The sequence below is a fragment of the Geotrypetes seraphini genome, chromosome 2, assembly GCF_902459505.1.
Source record: "Geotrypetes seraphini chromosome 2, aGeoSer1.1, whole genome shotgun sequence".
In the NCBI taxonomy this organism is placed as follows: Eukaryota; Metazoa; Chordata; class Amphibia; order Gymnophiona; family Dermophiidae; genus Geotrypetes; species Geotrypetes seraphini.
Window position 1 is genome coordinate 208933585 of NC_047085.1, and position 19278 is coordinate 208952862.

At 43.4% G+C, this 19278-nt stretch overlaps 1 protein-coding gene across 1 annotated transcript in view; it reads left to right on the plus strand.

The window, feature by feature from the left end:
• The window catches only part of SLC22A23 (solute carrier family 22 member 23), a 331330-nt gene that overhangs the window by 83719 nt on the left and 228333 nt on the right, over window positions 1–19278 (plus strand). The gene's annotated exons all lie outside the window — the stretch shown is intronic.

The following is a 19278-nucleotide window of genomic DNA, read 5'->3' on the forward strand; positions in this document are numbered from 1 at the left end:
GGTGTTCCACAAGAGATTCCACAATTTTACTGTAATTTTTAAAATTCCCTTCACTAGTATACACTAGAATAGATGAAATGTACATTGCGTACGCACGAGTCTGTCAGTGTTGTTATGAGCATCTGTGTGCATAAGGATACAGCTGCCCAGGCAAGCATCATTCTTTTGTCATGATTGGTCCTTGAAAACTTAAACAGCAAGCAATTTTAGTTTTATTTTTATGCAGTCGTTATCCCAACTTGAGCAATAAAGTAATCAAGGTTTTGTTACTGTTTGGATCTTAGGTTTGCGAATTTGGATTTTCAGCTCTGACAGAAATTAAATTGAAAAAAAAAAGAGAGCGACTGCAGATGGTGGATGATGAAATGCATGTTTGCTTGTCGACTGCTGAGCCGTGTTTTGAGTTAATTTGCACTGAAAAACAAGCTTATCCACTGTATTGATTAGCAATTCTATTCTACCTTAGTTTCGCCATTGTTACAATTACCCATACATAGCTTAAAGAACTTTTAAGTAAATAACTAATTTGTTTGTTGGTTTTGCAATTTTATAATATCAATTATAATTTTCCTTGGCAAGCGTTTGCTCCATTTAGTGTGCCAGAGCTAAAAAGGTTTGAGAGACACCGCTCGATAGAGAAGGGGAGTGTGTTAATCTTTTGCCTTGTCTGATATAAGCTTTCTGCACTACTTAATTTGAGACAAAAAAATGTTTTAGGATTTTGGTTTCTTTATTCTACGGAAAAGCAGTTTTTAACCCTTTCTAGGTCTGTTTATAGAGCGATAGCCGTATTGTTAGCATGTCGTCTTTGTTTTCTAGTGATTTGCTTATTGTTTGGGGAGCTGTTTGTGTTTCAAGGTAATCTACCCAGGGTGCTGCAGATACCATACACTGACAGGATTGCGTTTGGGAAATTTTAATGTTAAGTTAGTGCATGCCAGCATTTGCAATGATCCTTATAATTTATGAAACTCTAAGACAAATGTTTTCACTTAAATTCATTTGCATTTCATCAATTTTTCATTTCAATTCATTTACCATATTTTCACGCATATAACGCGTGCGTTATACATGATTTTACAAACCGTGCATAACCGTGCGCGTTATACGTGTGAGCGCGTTTTACAACTTTTTTTTTCAATCCGATCGGCATCCCCCCTGCGAACCGGCATCCTCCCCCCCCGCTCGCGTCACCCTCCCCCTCCCCCGCGATCCTACATCCCCCCCAGCACCGCAAAACATCTCTTACCTGATTGGGCACCGGCACCAGCACCAATGCACAGGACGTGCCAGTAGCAGTGCCCGAAGATCCTCCCTCGTTGGTTTGGGCTGGGCTGGGCGGTGCGGTGCGGGAGAGATTCTCCTTCTTCCTGCGCCGGGCTGGACTAGGCTTTGAGCATTTGCGCATTTTTTCTTTTAGCATGCGTGGTATATGCGTGTGCACGGTATATTAAATTTTTTTTACATAAATTTGTGTTCCCGGGCGCTATACCCATGTGCACGTTTTACACGGGTGCGTGGTATATGGGTGAAAATACTGTAATCCATTTGATGAACTCCCAAGACCTCAGATGTACCATTCCACCGCCCTATGCCCATTTGCAATGAAGCACCTGCAATAATTTGGGTAGAATAGGATGACTGCTTAATATTGTGCCACTGGAAATAGTGCTGTGGATGTACAGACTCCTTTGGTGTACATACTACCTAATTTGGTCCCCCTGAATCCATTTACATCTCTTGGTTCTCTGTACTAATGTTTTTATGCTACTTTTCAAAATATCATCATAATGCAGCTTTAGACCACCTCTGTCCATTTTTTCTTTATTAAATTCAGTACATGCCAAGAATAGTAGATTTGTGCATCCTATAAATTTTTAAATAAATAAATCTTTGGCTGTGGATTCTCAGTTATGCAGGTAACATGGCTGTTAAGATCTGCCATGCCCAGTGTGCAGGTGTTTTTGTCAGAGGTCAAAACATAGTCATTTCCAAAAGCTGCCACAGGTGTTTTCAGTTGAAGATTTGGAGGCTTTTATGGAATACGGAAGTACAATTAGTACCACTTCATGGTAGAAATTACTAGAAATTTTGCTCATGAGTTGGTCTTCATCTAGTTCTTTCCTGGTATGTGCAGCACTGCAGTCTAGAGGAAGAGCTGGCTTCCACTGGTGAATGTATGAAGGCCTGGAGTTCATCCACAATGCACAAGGTTTCTCAAATTCAAAGCACTTCCTCAGAACAGAGCAATATTTTTCATGCATGAACTGTTAGGGTTGAGATGATTTTCTTTGGGGCAGATGAAACTGAATTGGAGAAGTCTCTGTTTAGAATGTTAATTTGTTTGGGTTTGAAGGGGTGATGCTAACGTGGGGCTGCAGAATAAGGCAGGCCCTCTTTCCCATTTTTGGGACATGGAGATTTTGGAAGGTTTGTCCTTTATTCATTTGGTTACATAAGAACATAAGAAATGCCTGTGCTGGGTCAGACCTGAGGTCCATCGCGCCCAGCAGTCCGCTCACGCGGCGGCCCAACAGGTCCAGGACCTATGCAGTAAATTTCTATCTATACCCCTCTATCCCCTTTTCCAGCAGGAATTTGTCTAATCCTTTCTTGAACCCCAGTACCGTACTCTGCCCTATAACGTCCTCTGGAATTGTATTCCAGGTGTCCACCACACGTTGTGTAAAGAAGAACTTCCTAGCATTTGTTTTGAATTTGCCCCCTTTCAACTTTTCCGAATGCCCTCTTGTTTTTTTATTTTCTGAAAGTTTGAAGAATCCTGCCCTCTCTACTCTCTCTTTGCCCTTCATGATCTTGTAAGTCTCTATCATATCCCCTCTTAATCTTCTCTTTTCCAGGGAAAAGAGTCCCAGTTTTTCCAATCTCTCAGCGTATGAAAGGCTTTCCATCCCCTTAATCAGTCGTGTCGCTCTCCTCTGAACTCTCTCAAGTAATGCCATATCCTTCTTAAGGTACGGTGACCAATACTGGACGCAGTACTCAAGATGTGGACGCACCATTGCCCGATACAGCGGCAGGATAACTTCTTTCGTTCTGGTTGTAATACCTTTCTTGATTATACCTAGCATTCTATTCGCTCTCTTCTTACTGTTGTTGACATTACTTTTAGTATAATAATTTTAGAAAACATTTTACACTTTACATAGAGAAAAGAGCTCTTGTAAGTGGCTGAATATGTTCATATAAGTACCGTATACTGTATATTTGAATATAAACTGAGGTAATCTTTTCCCCCCAAAATAGGAGGAAAAAGGTTGACTTGCATATAAACCGAGGTTAGAAATTTGGGTATGTGAGTATCATTTGTCATCCCCCCTAAAACATTTGGCTTAGTCACACATGTAGAAAACGGAAAACCCCCCCAAATCTTTTCAAATGCAAACCCACAAACTAAAAGAACTATTGTACACAAACAAAACCCTAATAGGCCAGACTCTGCACCCAATACACCACAAGAGAAATAGAAAGAAATGCATTTCTTCCTGAACAATCCAAAATATAAAAACAACAGATGTAAATTTTCAGTTGACATATTTCAATCACTAAATTGAAAATAAAAACCATTTTCCTAACTTTATCTGGCAATTTTTTAGTTTTTTGGTCATCTTGTTCCATCCGTGCTCTTAACTCTGTTTCCAAGGCCTCTTCATGCATTTGCTGTTTCTTTCCTCTCCTTCACTTTTTGCACTACATCCTTCTTTGGCACTGATTTTCATATTCAGTTTTCTTCCATTTTTCTGCCTCCATCTCAAATCTATTTTTCCAATTCTTCCCTTTCCCTCTGTTCATGTGCACCATCTCTTCCCTCCACCATATCCCTCCGTTCATGTGCACCATCTCTTCCCTCCTCCTCCACCTCCCTCCGTTCGTGTGCACCATCTCCTTCCTCTTCTGTCTAAGGCCTCCTATGCACCGTTCCTTTGTTGTAGTCTACCCAAGTGGAAATTGGAAGTTGTTTCAGAGGGGGGTGGATCGCGGCAAAAGAAAGGAACAGACCCACATCACACTTACAGTCCCGATGCTCTGGAAGTCGACGACGACTCTCTGTGGCAGGCTGAAGGGCCTTCAGTGTCTGTGCATGCTCAAGGCTTGCTGGACTTCCTTCGAGAATCCTGTAGAGGGCGGGAGCCAGTAGACCTTGAGTATGCGCAGATGCTCAAGGCCTCTCAGCCCAACACAGAGTGTCGATGTTGGCTTCTGGTGCATTGGGACTGTAAGTGCGATGTCAGTCTGGGGCAAAAGGGAGCAGGTAGTGGACTGCTAGTCAATGGGGGGGGGGGGGAGAGGGAACAATAGGAGTGCCTGTATCGGGGGGGGGGGGGCAATAGGAGTACCAGTCATGGGGGGGGGAAGGAGGAAATAGCAGTGCTGGTCATTGGGAGGGGGGGAGAGATAGCAGTGCCAGTCATGAGAAGGGGGTGGAGGATAGTTGTGCCGGGCATCTGGATGGGGTAGAGAATAGCATTGTTGGTCATTGGGTGAGGAGGAGAGGAATAAAAAGCACCATCATCCAAAGGAGTCTCGAATTATAAACCAAGAACCCCATTTTTGGGCCATTTTTTTGGCCCCCAAATCTCAGTTTATATTTGAGCATACAGTGGTACCTTGGATTACGAGCATAATCCGTTCCAGGAGCATGCTCATAATCCAAAATGCTCGTTTATCAAAGCGAGTTTCCCCATAGGAAATAATGGAAACTCGCTTTGATACATTCCCACCCCCTGAGGCCAGCGGCGCTGCTCTATCACCCCCCCCCACGAGAACCGTCATTGCTCCCCCCGAAGGCCCCCCTGTGATCCAGCACCCTCCCCCCCGCTTATGTTGGGTGCCTTTTTTCCCCCCACCTTAATTTTGACATGATTGTCTGTCTCCTTCATTATGAAATCATCCCTTTGTATTTTAACATCAGGTTGATGTTGTGGGACTGAGTAGAAAAGGAATTCCTCCCCACCCCTCAGTATTGGTATTTGAATACGAGCTTACAGAATAATATCCAGGATGGTCACGTGACAAAAGTAGTGTGTGAAATTACAAGGGGTGAATGTGCATGAAAAGGCCTTGATCAGTGCTCATAACTGTCGCATGTCAGAATTGTAGTAAAACGCCCAATTGGGCTTGAAATTTGTCTTGTGCATAAGAGAAGCCTATGGGATGTACATCGAGCCCCCCAGTGGAATTGAACAATGCCTAAATTTTCTAGTGCAATTTATCTTTAATATTCAGATGGAAAATTTTTATTTACTAATTTTTAATATTGATGAGCCTCTCGTTGGAGCAATAATTGATTTTTCTATCACTATACTCATTTTCATGTTCTATAATATGGCACTTACGGAGACCGTAGTAATGATTTGACCACACTAGATACCGATAATGACGATATAATTGTATGTTGTTTGTATAGGATGATAAATATTTAATTGTCTGTAGGCATAAGAAAGAAATCACGGTGCCTACATTCTGGAAGCAGTTTACTACTTTTCAGGAAGAGAGGCCTCTAGATAACTTCCTGCAATAGTCTGTATTCATCAATAAAATGAGCCTTGGCTAAGTTTGTTTATTTTAATTTAATTTGTTTTATATCCCATTCTTTCCAACAAGCTCAGAACGGGTTACAGGTTAATATACATAAAATAAAGACAAAAAACAGTTATAGGTTAACGTACCAAATACCGTGTTTTTCACTCCATTAGACGCACATTTTTCCCCCAAAAAAGTGGGTGGGAATAAGGGTGCGTCTTATGGAGCGAATGTTCAAAGCGTCCCCCCCCTCCCCCGTTACCTTATTTAAATGCTTCCGACCTCCCTCGCTGGACGCAGCGCCCTCCTTGCTGAGAGTGGCGCAAAAGGCTGGCTGGCTGTTCCCCGCTGCTTCCCCAGAGAACTGACGGCTGACACTGCTGCCTCCTCTTCTGTTCTCATGCGGCATAGCGGTGCACCAGGCTGCCTGGTGCACCGCTGTGCCGCAAGAGATCAGAAGAGGAGGCATCCTCGTCAGCCATTCTCGGGGGAAGCGGCGGGGAACAGCGAGCCAACCTTGTGCGCCGCTTTCAGCGAGGGAAGGCCCAGAAGTTTAAAAAAAAAAAGGTACGTGAGGGGGGGAGGAGGAGGAGGAAGAGGAAAAGGGCTGGGGCCTGCCCTGCCTTGCCTTGCCGATCTGATCCGAATTAAAAATAGGGAGGGAGGAGGGAGATCGGACCTGCCTGCTGTCTGCCTGGGGGATGAGGAGGGAGAGGCTGGGGCTTGCCTGCTGCCTGCCTGGGGAGTAGGGAGGGAGAGGCCGGGTTCTGCCTGCCTGCCCCGCCGAATTAAAAATAAGGAGGGAGAGGCCGGAGCATGCCGGCTGGGAGAGGCCTGGGCGGGGCCTATCTGCCTGCCCTGTCCCGGCCTACCACTAGGCCACCAGAGGAGGGGGGGGCGGACAGGGTACAGAGACTGGCAGAGAGGGAGAACAGGGTGCAGAGCTTGGCAAGCAGTATGGGGTTGGGTGCAGACCCTGGCAGGAAGAATTTGGTTCAGAATGTGTGTGTTGTTTTTTTTTCTTGTTTTCCTCCTCTAAATCTAGGATGTGTCTTATGGTCAGGTGCATCTAATGGAGTGAAAATTACGGTATATAGCCAAAATGGGTTACAATTTGTCATTCTTATAATTCAGTGTGCTCATCCTAATTTGACATACTTAGATGATTTCATTTAGTATACAGGTTAACTTACCATACATAATAAGTTACATTCAGGTACAATAGGCACCTTCCTGTTCTTAGAAGCTTACAATTTTGTTTGTGCCTGAGACATTGAAGGTTTAAGTAACTTGAACCCCAGCTTCCCAGGTTCTTAGCTCAACCCTATTGTCACTAGTCAAATGTTCTGCCCTACATTAGAGCACAGTAGCTGAACTACAGGATGGTAAGACCTGCTTGGTGTATCCTAGGACTGAAAATTCTCAGTCAAAAAAGGTGGAAAGTAAGAGTATTGTGGGCAGTGCTTGAACTAAAGGAGGCCAGGAAATGTTTAAGGAACATTTGAGGCTTTACATGTGGAAGCTTAGCAGCCTGTCTCTATGCTAATTCACTCCTCCCTCATCCAGAGCTATTCAGAAACCCTCTTAAGAGACGCATCTTACCTACCATTCACCTATTCTTTGTTCAGTCTTTCCATCCTGAGCTCCTGCACTGCTCCAGTGGCGTACCTAGCATGTGTGACACCTGGGGCCCATCATTTTTTGGCACCTCCCCTTCTGTATGAAAAACATGATTTTTAGTAACAAGCCACACGTCACACATGAGTACCTAGGAAAAGGCAGCATCTTACATACTGCAGTGAGAAGTACAACAGCAATACACCCATTGTAAAACTAAACAAGCCAGACTAATACAGATCAATCCTGCAGTCAATCCTAACAGAAAACCATGCCTTTCGAATACACAGAACACAGAAAACACCTTCGCCTAGTATGGAATAAGTAATCACGAACTTACCCTTCCCCCTTTTACAAAACTGTAGTGTGGATTTTAGCCACTGTGGTAACAGCTCTGACGCTCATAGAATTCTGAGCATCAGAGCTGCTACCACCACGGCTGGCACTAAAAAACGCTCCTATATGGCATCTTCTCTCCTTATATGCCCCTTCCAGAAACTGTATGCCTCCCCTTTCCATCTCTTCTTTCACCCCATTGGTCTGGTATCTGTCTCCTCTCCTTCCCCCCTGCTCTGGCATCTCTCTCTCCACTCCCTTCCTCCTGTTCTTCCCTGGTCTTACTTCTCAATTTATTTTCTGCCTTTGTCTAAATTCTTTTTTACTATTCAGTCCTCAATTTCCCTCTTTCACTGTGTCTACCTATACCACCTCTTTCCCTCACTCCTTCCAGTAACTAACCTATCCTCTTCCCTCAATCCTGCTTGTGAACTTTTTTTCTTTCTTCTCCCCACTTCCTTCCAGCATCTGCTCCCCCTTTCCCCCACTCTTCCATTCAGTGTCTGTTTCCCTCTCTCTACCCCTTCCATCTACTGTTCACCCTCTATCTCGCCCCTTCCATTCACTGCCCTCTGTGCTCTTTCTATCCAGTGTGCACCCTCTCTCTCTTCCATATGGCATCTTCCCTCTTTCTATGCTCCTTCCATAATCTATCTATCCCGTGCCTCTTCTCTCCTTTGTACTTGATTGATTTCAACTCTGTCACCTTTCTGTTTTTCTCTCTCTGTCACCACCCCCTCCCCTATGCTCTGGCATCTCTCTCTTCTCCTTTCTTTCCTTCCCACCTCACAGTCTGGCATCATCCCTTCCCTGATTCCCGGCATCTCTCTCCTTTCCTTTTCTTCCATCTCTCCCTCCCCCTCCATGCTCTGACATCTCCTCCTTCCTTTCCCCCTGGCGTCTCTTCTTCCCTTTAAGCCCTGGCATCTCCTTTCATTCCCTCCAGTTGGGTAGAGCAACACTCTCCCCAATTCTCTCCCGCTCTGCTCTCTTTCCTCCTTCTGTCACCCAAGGCCTGGTGTCCTGAACTTCTTCGGGCAGCAGCAGCAGCATTCACAATTCACTGCTGTTGCCGGCTTCAGGCCTTCCTCTCTGTTGGGTCCTGTCTTCATGAAAACAGAAAGTAGGCAGGACCCGGCAGAGAGGAAGGCCTGAAGCCGGCAACAGCAGCAAATTGTAAACGCTGCTGCTGCCCGAAGAAAATAATGGCACCAGGCCTTGGAGCACCCGAGGCAGACCGCTTCTCTCCCCTCCCAGCCGAACCGCCGCTGACCCTCCTATCTCTCCCCCCCAAGTGAACCTTTCCGACCCTCCCAGCGAGAGCAGCAAACCTCCCTCCAGTAGCGTTGGCTGCTTTGCGGCTTTCTCCTGCCGGTGCAGCGTCGCTGATGACGTCATCAGTGATGTGGCAAAGGGAGGAGAAAGCCGCGAAGCAGCCGACGCTACTGGAGGTTAGGTTTGCTGCTCTCGCTGGGAGGGTGGGAGCGCGATAGGGACTGGGCTGGCTGTGCACCCCCCTTAAGGCTGCACCCGGGGCGGACCTCCCCCCCCCCCCTTGGTACGCCACTGCACTGCTCCGATCCCTTTGTGACCCCCGACCCGATTCACTAACCTCTGTGCCAATCAACCTCTGATCCACGCATGCAAATGAGGGGAAATGGCATGCAAAGTAGGAGGGACTCGATTCACTAAAGTAAAGAAAGTACACCGACTGGGTTGGCTGATCCAAAAAGGAGTGACTGGTGAGGACCAGTCGCTTGCGCAAAAACCCTGCTCAGACCACTCTGCTCTCTGCCCAGACTCTCCTGTTCCTGTTAGTTTCAGAAGCCATGCAGGCTAGGTAAAAATTCAGAAGCTGTGTGGGCTGCTGCCTCTCTGCGAGCCTCTGTCCCAGAGTGTCTTTAAAGAAATGCCTTTTATTTGAACGGAGCTCACTGCTGTCTTCTACTGCCCCGTCATCGGGGGCTTCCAGGAGGAAGAGGAGGAAGGGGGATCCCTGGTGTTGAGTCAGCGAAGGGGAAGAGGCTGCTGCCGCCGGGCATCGCCCTTCCCTGCACTGCGAGCCCGTGGTTTTAACCCGCTTTAAACCCGCAGGTTAAAACCACAGGCTCACACTGCAGGGAAGGGCGGCAGAGAGCAGGAGAGTCAGGGCCAGTAAAAAAAGAAAAAACGGACAGCAAACGCATGTGCATACCATCTACAGGCAAAGTAGATGATCTGTGCTTGTGTTTGGATTGCTAACCAGCAATCCGTGTCATTGGATGGGGCCGTGCCTCCGATTGCCCCCATTTACATGCAGAGGGTTGGAGAATCGGTCAGCCTGCCTTGGATCGGGTAAGATCGGTGGGCTTAGTGAATCTAGGCCTTTATTAGGGGGACTGGGCAGGGCAGAATCGGAACAGCTGAACCTGGCAAAAATTTACAACTTTTCCTTGCACCAAAGGTCTGGCAAAACAATACAATTCTCTCTCACAAGTTTAAGTTTAATAAAGTTTTGATTTTGATCGCAAAATCTTAATTCAATGCGATTTACAAGTACTAGTAAAATTAGGGTAAAGAAAAAACACATTACTCAAACAAGACAATTCACACACCTGTGTACTAGACAAACACAAAAGGGGGAAATAAAAAAGGATTAAGTACAATTTGTAAATCAAATAAAAAAGGGTAAGGTAATGGAACAAAAGGATGGGGGAAAGATTACCCGCTCAATTTTCGCTTTTAGACCTTGCTATTACTTTAATGAGTATCCTGGGGATTAAAAATAAGCATAACTCGTTTAAAAGCATCCTTAAAAAGCCAGTTTTTCAGGAGACTTTTAAACTTGCCAAATAATTTTTCTTCCCTTATATTAGTTGGGAGCGAATTCCAGATTTGGGGGGCCATGACGGAAAATATTGTGTCTCTCCTAGAATAGATGACTCTTAATGAGAGGATTAGGAGGAGTGATTTCTCTTCCAATCTTAAAGATTTTAAGGGATTAAGAATCTTTCTAAAAATGCAGGAGCTTTGTTCGTTAAAATTTTATGTGACAGTAATGCTATTTTATATGATTATATAAAATTATATAATCTATATAATCATATATTATATGATATTATATATATTATATGATTCTACGGTTAACAGGTAACAGTGTTTTTCCTTCAGAAGGGGAGTCATGTGATCAAATTTTTCCCTTTTAGTGATTATTTTTATTGCTGTATTTTGTAGGATTTGTAGTCCGTATTTCTTTTAGAGTTATTCCCTTATACAAAGCGTTACAGTAGTCAATTTTTGATATGACTAAGGAGTGCATTAAGATGTTTAGAGATGCTTCATCCAGGAATGTGGATAGTGATCTAATCTGCCTTAGCCTGTAGAAACAATTCCTAACAAGTGAACTCATTTGATCATGATAGCTCAATTTCTGGTCACAACCATCAGACTAATTTCTGTAGTGACAGGGCTGTGGAGTCAGTACATTAAACCTTTCACTTTCACTCCTCTATTTTTATACTGTCCAATTTCAATTCCTATAGTAAATCTAGGAGAAATTTGATTTAATTATAGAAACAATATTTTTAATGTACAAATTAGGACTAATAGACCACAAAATATATTTATTTGAAGTTTGAGCAAAGAACCTCCCAAAAATATAAGTTTAAAATAATAGATTTGCCATACATTATAATGTTGTAAGTTTTTTGTTTTGAATCCAACTCAGACTCTGACTCCACAGCTTTTTGTAGTGAGTAAAGTTAAAAAAAAAAAAAAGTGCAAAATCTCCAGGGAGAAAATAAATAGGTCATGGGACTCAGACATCACGATTTCCTGAAGGCAAGGCAGAATGCATATTTGTGTCTTCTAAAAGTTAAAAAAAAAATAAAAAGCTCATTTTATTCCTTATGGAATAGGTGAAAACGAGCCCAGTAATAGCTTCTTTTCCTGCATGTGGTAATTGGGTTTTTTTTTCCCTTTATGTTCCTTAATTTATTCTATTGAATTATCCATATTATGGCAGGAATCCAAAGGCCATGTTCAGAGAGAGAACGCAACTAACGATAAAAATTTGTTGCTGCGACCTGTAATATGCTTAGGCAGGTTGAGAGGTAATGAGTCTCAACTGCAGGTTTGTGCTAATTAAGCAGCAATTTCAGCTTCTTTGCCAAGAGTACATTATAGTACACTTCTAAACGCAGGCTGAGTCCTGAAGCCATTGGCAGGGATCCTTTATTTAACCTTTTTATGATCACTTTGCATGCACTGAGTTCCTGTGCTCTGTGCTTTATGGCCTGAGAGATAGGACTTATTTGAAAGATAGTGCATGCAGATCTCAAGTAATGACGTGGTTAAAGCCAACAAGATTTTTAACCCAGAGAGCTGTCAGAGCATTTGAGTGAGCTGCTAATTTATGGTGTGCTTTCATTTTCCACAGCAGTCATTTTCATTATTTTCAGAGTAAAAAAAAACCCCTTACATTCGATTTCTTAACGCAGATTACAATGCCTCCAGATCTACAAGGTTTCCAGAGGTCAATACGAGGGGATGCTGAAAAGTTCTCATCCCAACCGTAAAGGGAATGATGTGGAGCCGTGAAACTTACAAGTTATTCCACATATTCACCCCTAAGTTCAGCAACCTCAACACATCGGCTCGGATTCTGTATAGGATGCCTGGGATGGCGAGTGAGGGGGGGGTCTTTCAGCAGGAGGGATTGGGCATCCCTCCTGCCTCGTTCGTATAGGGGAGGGGGAGGGGGGAGACTGGCGGCCACAGCTGTGGCCGCTATACTAATTGCGGTAGGGAGATCCTTTGCCGCGATTAAGTATAGTGGCCGCATCTAATTGGGCCTACACACATCCAAGCTAAACCCGATTCTGTAACAGACGTCCATGTTACATATGCCAGTTACAGAAGCGGGTTACTTTAGACGCGGCTGCTATACTTAATCGCGGCAAAGGATCTCCCTGCCGTGATTAGTATAGAGGCCACGGCTGCAGCCGCCAGTCCCCCCCTCCCTTAAATGAACAAGACAGGAGGGATGCCCAATTCCTCCTGCCGAAAGACCCCCGACCTACCATTGATGATCGCCGGCAGGAGGATTCCCAACCCCTCCTGCCAGAGGACCCCCCCTCCAACGATTGCGGCAGGAGGGTGCCTTTCTACAGCTTCCCTCTCCTTTTTCTTTCAATGTCTCCTTTGATCGGCACAGCAAATTACAGTAGTATTCTGCATTAACTGTTTGGCCCTTTGGAAGATAGTCATTACAACACCCTTCTGATCGAAAACACTGTGACCATGATCTTTCCTGCTGACTTTTGGATCTTGAATTTCCTTGTCCTTGGAGAACCTGAATGCCGCCATTGCATGGGACTGTTGTTTTGTCTCAGGATCATAGTGCTGTAACCATGTTTCATCAACAGTAAAGAGTCATTCCAAAATGTTGGCACCAACTCACTGAAAATGCTGCAAAATCAACTTGGAAGTTCACTGTCCACTCAACTTTGTTTCTCGTCATCATGCAAACATTTAGGGCACCCACTTGGCTGACAGCTTCTGCATACTCATCTGCTCGTGGATTAAACACCCAATCCATTCCCTGGATATCTATCGTGTCTCAACAATTGTTTTAGCCAATATTTGCCTATTTGCCAAAATCACATCATAGACATGGCCAACAATTTCAGGAGTTGACACTGTTTGAGGCCTTCCAGACCTTGCAGCATCTTCAGTCTCAAAATCTCCACGCTGAAAGTTTGCATACCACTTCTTCACTATGGAGTATGATGGGCGAATATCACTCAATGTTTGCATCATGCATTCATGGATTTCCTTTGGAGTTTCCTTTTGCAGGAGTAGGAACTTCATGACATCTTGGAGTTCCACACTTGAGAATTCCACACTTTTCGTTAACATGGTTCAAATCAGTTATCTGAAACAATGTCAAAACATACATGTAGCATTACGATTCTTACAATTGGCACGTTGCAAAATAAAATAACATTCTTTTCAATTAAAGTGGCAAAATAGTGCTCAGAATTTAGGAAGTTGATTGGACTGAGAACTTTTCAGCACCCCCCTTATAATGATAGATGTGGCGTGCCTCACCGCTTCTGTACACAGTGCTGTACATACAGTAGTTCACATAGCTGTGGAGTCAGAGGCAAAAAGTAAACAGGTTAAATTTTGAGTTTGAGCTGTTTTTCTGCAAAGTTCAGAGGTTGGGGTAAAAATAAACAACAGAGCCTGATATCGCCTGCATTTCCCCTGAATATTTTTAATGCAGTAATTAGTTTGAGCTGGGCTTCAAAAGCACAATATTTAGCACTCTTGTGTGAAGTTTGGTCCTCCTAACAAACTCAAAATAATGCACTCCATTCCAACAGGTGCCTTGTTGTACTGTATATCTTAAAATGTAAGGGTACAACATGGGAAGTGACTTAAGTTTTCTTCCAGCTGTCACAACTTGATTCTTTGTGCATTTCCACATTTAGAGCATTTTCTTCAGTGCAGGACAACTGATAAAATGCACAGTTTAAGATTTATTTATTTAGAAAATTTCTATTCTGCTTTAAATCAAACTGGATTGCAATAAAACATACAAATTCAAATAGGACACTTACAGGAAACATACATACACCCGAGATTCAGTTATACAGACTTTATATTCAATGTCTTTACCGCTGCAGGGTCAGACCAGTGGTCCATCCTGCCCAGCAGTCCGCTCACGCGGCGGCCCCCAGGTCAAAGACCAGTGCTCTAAATGAGTCCAGCCTCACCTGCGTACGTCCCAGTTTAGCAGGAACTTGTCCAGCTTAGTCTTGAAACCAGGGCAGGATTAACCAATAGGCCAAGTGCCTAGGGCCCGAAATGGTCAGAAGGGCCCGATGAAGGAGGGCATCAACATTGTTTTTTCCAAACGGCGATGGGCCCCTCCAGCATCGATTGGCAACACGGGGCCCCCCCCCCCCATAGACGGAAAGTAAGACAAGCAAGCAACGTGGGAAGAAAGGCAGCAGGAACTGTAATTGTGCAAGCGGTGCTGCTTGCCCAAAGCTTTCTTCTGACGCACCTTCCTGTTTCCGCCTGGGCGCATGGTGGGGTGGGGCGGGGCAGGGGGCCCAGTGTACTTGTGTGCCTAGGGGCCCTCGATGAATTAATCCTGCCTGCTTGAAATCCTGGAGAGTGTTTTCCCCTACAACAGACTTCGGAAGAGCGTTCCAGCTCTCCACCACTCTCTGGGTGAAGAAGAACTTGTTTGTACGGAATCTATCCCCTTTCAACTTTAGAGAGTGCCGTCTCGTTCTCCCTACCTTGGAGAGTGTGAACAGTCTGTCTTTATCTACTAAGTCTATTCCCTTTAGTATTTTGAATGTTTTGATCATGTCTCCTCTCCGCTGGGCAGGATGGACTTCTGGTCTGCCCCAGCGGAGGCAACTTCTTATGTTCTTAAGAGGCCCAGTTTCTCCAGTCTCTCACTGTATGGCAACTCCTCCAGCCTCTTAACCATTTTAGTCGCTCTTCAAATAGTACTATGTCCTTCTTCATGTACAGCGACCAGTGCTGGATGCAGTACTCAGGTGAGGGCGCACTATGGCCCGATACAGCGGCATGATTTATAATTTTCTAACATTTGACAATAATATCAGTCAAAAAGAAAAAAATACAATGAACTGAAATCATTTTCATCATAAAGTGCCAAGGACACTTGATCCCTACTTTAAGGATAATAAACAACATTATCAAAGTATAGTTAGTCCACAATAACGGAGAACGGAGCTGAAGAAAAGACTGAGAAACATCATAGGGATAACTAAAAATAAGAAGAAAATAAAGACTCAGCTTGATAACTCCAGAACCATTTATCATGAACAGATCTATTGGATTCAATCCTCATGGTGAGGAGATTAATTGACCTTTAGTAGCAATAAATTACTAACAGTGTATGAAACATTTCAATCCTCTGAAGCCACCCGCTCTACTCTGTAACACCTCTGGACATGTCCAGAAATTCTCTTCTGTAATCTGCCTTGAACCGCAAGGTAATGGTGGACTAAAAATCACTAATGTAATGTAATAATTTAGATAACTGCTGCGGCTCATAAAAAACATATCTATTCTATTGATACATTAATACACATTTGCAAGGGTACCGCAGAATGAAAGTTGCTCCTAATTGCAAAGCCTGCGGTCTTAAAAGCAAAAACTGTTTTCTCCTTTTATGGGTAGGCTTAGATCAGTGGTCTCAAACTCGCAGCCCGGGGGCCACATGCGGCCCTCTGGTACTATTTTGAGACCCTCGGTATGTTTATCGTAATCACAAAAGTAAAATAAAACAGTTTCTTGATCATATGTCTCTTTAGCTAAATGACAGTATTATTAAGACTTAGCCAAAAGAAAAGATTTATGAACTATAAAGAGTTTTACCTCATGCAAAATTGTTATTTCTTTAATAAGATATTAACTATTATTTTTGCGGCCCTCCATGTACCTACAAATTCAAAATGTGGCCCTGCAAAGGGTTTGAGTTTGAGACCACTGGCTTAGATACATCTGGGAACATCCTCACTTTATTTGTCATAAAGGAAACATCTCTGTATCTAAAAAAACAATTTTAGCAACCATTCACTATCTGAGTCAATAGCGAGAGAAACTAGTAAAGTTGCAGGGACCTGCGCATCCATCTCCGACCTCTCCAGGAAATTAGTCAAGTCCAAACTATCAGCAGAAAGATTCTGCTGATTAGGCCTCTGAGACTTTTACCTTCTTAGGCAAGAAATAAATTGTAGAGAGAGGTGGGTATGATGTCTCAGGTACTTTCAAGATTTCATTTAAATACCTTTTAAACATATCCAATGCAGAAACAGACACTAGGAAAATTAATAACCCTAAGGTTACACCTTCTAACTGCATTTTCCAACATTTCATACTTGAAATGCAAATTTCCTCTGTCTTTAACCCAGACTAAGACTTGTGCCTCCAAGCTTGAGATTTTGTTCTTTAATTCCAAGTGTTCCGATAGTACTGACGTACACCGGTTAGATAATTGATGCATTTGACTGCCCAAAGAGAACTGGAGGGTGGATATAGCCTCCCATATCGTTTCTATAGTAAAGACTTTGGGTCTCTGCAGAGGAGCAATTTCCATCCTGAGCTCCCCGCAGTTACAGTACCTTGAGCTGCAGCAGCTAATGAAATCCTAATAACTCTCCTCCTCGTGGGTTGAATCAATTTCCCCCACCGGCAACGACAGACAAGAGAAGACACAATCTGTTTTAACCTCTCAGTTATTAAACGTAGTATAATGCCAGTTTAAACAAAACCTTTATTCATTTTCACTTGCAAGAATAAATATTGCATGAGACCACCCTTACCTTAGTGAATGTATATATATTTGATTAAATATTATTATGTACATAACATAACAAATTCTTATTTATATATTGCAAAAGCATTTTGGTTCTATGCGGTTTACAGAAGAGGTGAATGGACCATTGTCAGTGAACTATAATAAATAGAAAATTGGTACTGACAAGTTAACAGTAGTTTTACATCAATATGCTACTTTGGAGGGATTATAAGAACTTTGAGAACAGTTGGGGTTTTACTAGCTTTCTGAAATGCATGTCTGAGGCTGGCTGATATTCTAACCATTTGGCCCAGTTCAGGGTCCCTGGAAGTGGCTCGGTATGATAAGAGTCAGTTAATGAATCGTTTCTGAGTACAGGCTTTGATTAAAGAGAAGGTAAAAAATTGATTGATAGCGTGATCTAACAGCAGCGCTACTTGACTTCGCCAGTGTTTTTTTTCAGCAAATCTTTATTTAGTTTCATGTGTGAGAGGCGAGCCCTGACAAATTGTCTCGGAGGCCCCTTTAACATACCCCTGAGGAAGGCTTTTTCAGCCGAAACACGGACCGTGTTGGGGTCCAGGAAACAGAGGATTCCAAGACTATCTTAGGCCTTACTATACATAAATATTTTTTGTATATGCTACACGTGACAATTTTCTTGTGTATACTGTATGCTTTAGGTGTTACATTATTAATAAATTGTTGATTCTCATAGTTGGTTTCAACTGCTGTGACTAAAGGAAAGAAAATTAACAGGTAAGAGCATAATATTTCCTTCCCCACCCATTCTTTTGATATTACTTTGCCTTCATGGGGTTGTTTTTTCCTTTTCTTTTTTGGATGATAGCGTGATGGAGTATCTTGGAAACGAGAGCAGGAACTGAGCAGTTAGGTAGTAGGCCATGAAGTACTTTGTAAAAGAGGAATCGCCTTGACAGGCAGCCAGTATAATTCTTGGTAGGATGGAGTTAGGTGCAGGGCTGAGGAGTCGGAGTCAGAGATAATTTTGGGTACCAGAAACTGAGGAGTCGGAGTCGAAGGATTTATCTACCAACTCCACAGCCCTGGTTAGGTGGTCACATTTTTTCAAGTTAAAGGGTAGCCTCACCGTGGTAATTTGGATGATACTTAACTCCCTTTTACAAAACCGTAGTGTGGTTTTTAGGGCCAGCCGCAGTGGTAACAGCTCCAACGTGCATATAGTTCCTATGAGCATCAGAGCTGTTACCACCACAGCCGGCGCTAAAAACCACACTACGTTTTTGTAAAAAAGGGGGGGGGGGTAGTTTCTGGAAATGCCTGCGTTGTAGGTTAGTTAATGTAAAATGGTTGAATAAAAGCAGCTTCTAAGTGATGCTGTGGCAGTCCTGCAAATGCAATTTAAGCAATAATAGGAAAACTGCTTACTCTGCCCTTGAGCGTGAAGCATATTACTCACTCTGCTCCTCCCACCTCTGAGCACATGTCCATCGTAATGCCAGTGTGATACTTTTAACACATTGTACAAGCCCCTTAACGTGAATGCGATTGTAATGTGATAAATGTTGATGAGAAGTGGTTGTTTTCATACTTGGAATTTTGAAGATTTCTTTTTGAGATTAACACGTCCTATTCTGAGATGTGCTGTCTTCATTGTAAAGTGGTTGTGCCGTTGATTTACACCCTTGGAATTGTCATAGTCTGGCACATGTGAAGTGGTTTGTTCGAGAGCTATTACCAGGCACATTAGAGTGCAGTGTTGCTGTTCAATCATTACTCCACTCGGGGGAATTGGATTTCTCATGCTATTTAATATTACACTTGAGCCGGACTCCCCTGTAACCCTAAAGATAAGGCACCCACTATCACCTGACCCAGTATTCTGTAATGCCATATTTTCAACCCTTGTGCTGTTTGTTGAGCAGTTTTTGCTTTGTCTTCAGAAATCTTTGCATATAATTAAAATAAAATCACATTCCTGTGGTCCTTGTTTCACCTTATCAACCCTTTGTATTTCCCGCCCGTACACACACCTTTTCCTGGGGCCATGAACACTGGGAATACAAGGCCCTGGTACTCAAGGCCTACTAGACTGGCACTGGGGTTCTGTTTGGGCATCTATCTAAAGAAAATAACAAGGAAATGTATATTTTTAAATATTTCAGATATCCTGTTCCATTTCTGATTTTTTAACTCTTGCCTGTTTATGAATTTTTGCTAATGTAGCACAAATAACATAGTAAATGACTGCAAATAAAGACCTGCATGGTCATCCAGTTTGTCCAACAAGGTGGCCTGAGACGCCTCTGTTACTTTGTACAGCTTCCAGTCATTTGTGATTAAACACTGGCTGGCAATTTGCCATCATGCCAACCACATGTAGACAGTTAAATATGATGCTATCTTGGAACAGCCCTCTTGCCCCAGCCAACCGCGGCACCCCCGACACGATCAGGGCAAGAGGGAGC